Here is a 4,306-nt window from a genome sequence, read left to right on the forward strand (position 1 = left end):
CTGCCTAAATAACAGACACTGAGGTGGAGATTTGTGAGCAGGAGTCTTACTGGGTCAGACTCCTGGAATAACGAGAGTAAAGAAGTGAAGAAAGTAGGATTGGACAGATGGGAAGGCTGAGCTGTGATACGGTTGCCACATAGGCCTCAGCCCATCCCACAGGAAGTTCTGGAGCCGGGAGGCCCTTGAGTTGTCCTGAATTGAGGCAAGGGGCCAGGCCTATGGACCCCCATATAAACCAGACGTGGTAAGCACACTGCAGACCGCCCGCAGGAGGCATCATCTGGGGTGGGGCAGCTCCTTTCTGTGAGAGCAGTTCTCACTTCTCACTGGGGACTTGGCTGTGAGCCATCTGTAGCCAACATTCCTGCGAGCAGGGAAAGCAAGCACCTCAGCCCTGAAGGGGGATCTAGGTGAAGCATTGCTGTGTCCATTATTCCTGTGAGAGCTCCAGTGACCTGAGAAAATCATTGTATTATTTTCTATTTTAGTCAAGTCTGAATTTTAGACATTTCCCCAAATGTTTTGGTTTTTGAAATTGTGTCTGTGCGATGTGCCAGGCCTTGGAGGCAGTGATTTCAAGGACAATCACTTTAGATTTACAGAGAAACGCTCTGTATCTGACTTGAAAAGCTACCCGAGTCACCTTTTCCCAAGCGGGTGCAAGAAGAAAATTTAGGGAAGCCCTTTGGCAGATACGTGATTTTTGTCACGGTAAAGAGAGCTAAGTGAGATATCTAAAGAAAAAGATGTGTGCCATCTAGTGGCACTAACTAAAAGCAAAGTCTAGGTAATTCCCTGATGGTCCAGTAGTTACGCCTCCATGCTGCCACTGCTGGGGGACCAGGTTCGATCCCTGGTGGGGGAACTAAGATCCCGTAAGCCACGCAGCACAGCCAAAAATAAAAATGAAAATAAAATAATAAAAGCATAATCTAATGTTCAAATAAAAGCGATTTCCCCTTACCCAGTCAAGGTACTCTATGGGCATTCAGTAGTAGTGTTCTTCTACTTTCAGAGGCAGGTTGCGGGGGGTGGGGATTGCTGAAGTGAGATAAAATTAAAATGTCTAGGACTGGGTAGCCATATGGAAAATGATAAAATTTGATCCATTCTTTATTCTACACTGGATAAATTCCAAATGGATCAGAGATCTACATATTTTAAAAGAAAGAAACAAACCTGGCATTTAAAAACTGGCATTTTTAAAAAAAAGAATAAATGAATTATTTTGTAACTTGGAAGTGGAGAAAACATTCCTATCATTCAGAATCTCAGTGAGGGACGAGGCTGATCATTTTAACTATAATTTAAACAAACAAGTAAAGCAGAAAGTCCAATAAAGGTTTTTAAAAGTGCAACCCATATCACATAGGGCTAATATATAAAAAGTTTCTAAATTTTTTTTTAAAAAAAGGCCATCTTGATGGAAAATAGGTAATGGATAGACAAGTCAAATAAAAAGAAAATTCAGATAAAAAGAAACAGATGAAAAGGTTGATTCACTTATTTCAGTTTGTATTCCACTCAGTGGTTGCTTTTACACTTTATTTTGTATTTTAAACATGTTAACCATTTACATGACTCCAAGGTCAAACTATAAAACAAGATATATTCAGAAATCTAGCTTCCATTCCTGCTCTCTCCCTCCACTTGCTCTTCCCCTATTGGTTCTCATTTTTAGTAGATTTTGATTTACGTTTCCTTTTTTTTTTTTTGGCTGCACCATGCAGCATGTGGGATCACGTGGGATCTTAGTTCCCTGACCAGGGATCAAACCTGTGGCCCCTGCAGTGGAAGCGTGGAGTCTTAATCACTGGACTGCCGGGGAAGTCCCCTCCATTGTTTATTTTTTAAAATGTAAGCAAGTTTACATTTGTGTATGTATTTCTACCCCTTCTTACATACATACTGCACATGGTCTTCCGTGCCTTGCTTTTTCCACTTCATAGCTCTATATCTTCCATATTCCTTAACAGATTCATCCTCGCACTTCATTATATGCATTCATTTTATTCATGCACCATTCAAAAAGATGCTCCATCTCATTCATAAAAAGATAAATGCAAAACTATACTAAGATACCATTTCTCACCTATCATATTAGCAAAAATCTAGGAGTTTGACAATCCATTCTATGGGAGAGGATGTGGGGAAATAGGAACTCACATATTACTAGCATGAATACAAAATCACACCACTTCTATGAAGGTGAATTTGGGAATAATAAAGAAAATAACATTCTTTTACTTTCTAACCTAGTAATCCCATTTGTCCCAATCTATGCCAAAGATCCACTAGCAAGTAACTTTTTGTGATAGCAAAGACTGGAAATAGCCCATGTATCCATCAGTATAGGTCTGGTTGATTAAACTATGGTACATCCATAATAACCAAAGAGAAGATGTATGTCCAGTTCACTTAAAACACAATATTTTGTCTGTACATTTCCAATGGGATATAATGTGAAGGAAAAAAAAACACAAATTTAAACTTCATTCAGCAGTCTTACATTAGGAATATTGCTATTCCTATTCTGTTTTATATATATATATATATGTATATGTGTGTATATATTTATATACATGGATAAAGCAAATCATTATGTTAATATCATTAAGAACTAGTATTTTCATCTTAAGAGAAAGGACAAAACACAAAATCAAAGAGCTCAGTTTTAAAAAAGCATTAAGACATAGTTAGAAAAATTAATATTAAGAGACAAAGGGGGTCCTAAAGCCCAGAACAATGTGAAGTTTGGGGACGGGAGGAGGCTAAAGATAACATAAGTAATTTTTTATAGTTATGTCTGAAGCAAGAAGAAAAGAGGAGAAATGGGTTCAGCATAGCCTCTGATGTACTGGTTCCTGTTAAAACTGATGGCTTTTTCTGCAGTGCCTTTGTCTCCTAAATGCTGGTCCCAGTCCACCACCCCACCTTCACATTTTACTAAGTTAATTTCTCCTGATTCTTCAGATCAGTCAATTGGTACACTGCCCCTCCCCCATCAAGGATCTTTCATTGTACCCTGTCGTGGAATAATATTCCTTTCCTAGTGCACGCCTCTCGGTTAATAATTATGCCCCCATTCATATAGTTACTTGGTTGATATTCTTCCCTGCTCCCTTCGAGGGCCAAAATTGTGTCTGGTTTTGTTCATCATCTTATACCAAACTGCATAATAGGGGCTCAATAAACAACTGTTAAAGCAAAATGTTTAACTTCCATTTTGTTCCCATTTCTTCAGAGAATCCTCTTTAGATTGGGAAGGGTAGCACACCTAAGGACCTGAACTCCAAAAGGAGCAAGATGGTTCTAAGAAAACTGTTTCCCACTTAAATCCGTTCATGTCCACAAATATGCATTTGGCCCCTGGCACAGTTAGGTAATAGGCACACAAGTGGATAATGCAGATAAAGTTCTGTTGATACTCTTACCAAGTTTACATGGGAGTGAGGCAAGGGTGGTAGTAAATGTATGCTGTATTGTCTGTAGTATTTGAGTCCGTCTCCAGCCCTAAACAAATTACATCGCCCCAAAACAAAACAACTTGATGGGACTGCTGATGTTTGAGAATGGAAAAGCAGCCCGGGAACTAGGGCCTAGTACGTGCAATCTTGTCTGTCTACAAGATAAGCAAGGTTTCTGCACTGTGTGGGCCCGGAGCCAGGCTCCTCCCTAGTGTCCTAAATCCATACCCCACCAAAGGAAGCTTCTGCAGCTGCCGCCTTCCGCGGACTTCGCATTCCTCCCGCACTCTATACTCTCTCATGACGGGTTTTCTTTGTTGTATTTAACTACCTAAGAGCTAAGATTTGGGCGTCACCATCAGTCCCCCCCCCGCCAAGTATGGACCAGTTCCCATAGCCGAAGTTCCCACCAAACGCCCCAGCTGAGGGTTACTAAAATCAGCGTTTGTGAATTCTGACCCAAATTGTCTCCCCTCCGGTTCCGTAGAACAGGTTTCTCTGTAAAAGGGCCTTCAGCCTCGGCCAAGTTCTGAAAAAAATGAGAATGAGGTGTCTATTACATATCCCCGAATATATTGTCTCAGGCGCAGGCCGGGTGTTTTAAAATACACGATAAAAAGTATTTTCCTCCAAAATATGGCTAAGAAGGAGCAAATGTAACTGTCTTTTCTTGTTTCGTAGTTTTACCCGCCACACCTTTCGTGGTCCCGCCCCTTTGCCCGTAACTCACTAGACAGGCAGTTCCTGGCCACCTTCCGGGGTCCTGATTTTGAAAAGAGGAGCGGGCCAATCAGAGTGTGGAACGTTTTTTGGCGCTGCCGTTTGAGGCTGGACTG

This window comes from Mesoplodon bidens (genome assembly GCF_964165515.1).
Source record: "Mesoplodon bidens genome assembly, chromosome: 3".
Lineage (NCBI taxonomy): Eukaryota > Metazoa > Chordata > Mammalia > Artiodactyla > Ziphiidae > Mesoplodon > Mesoplodon bidens.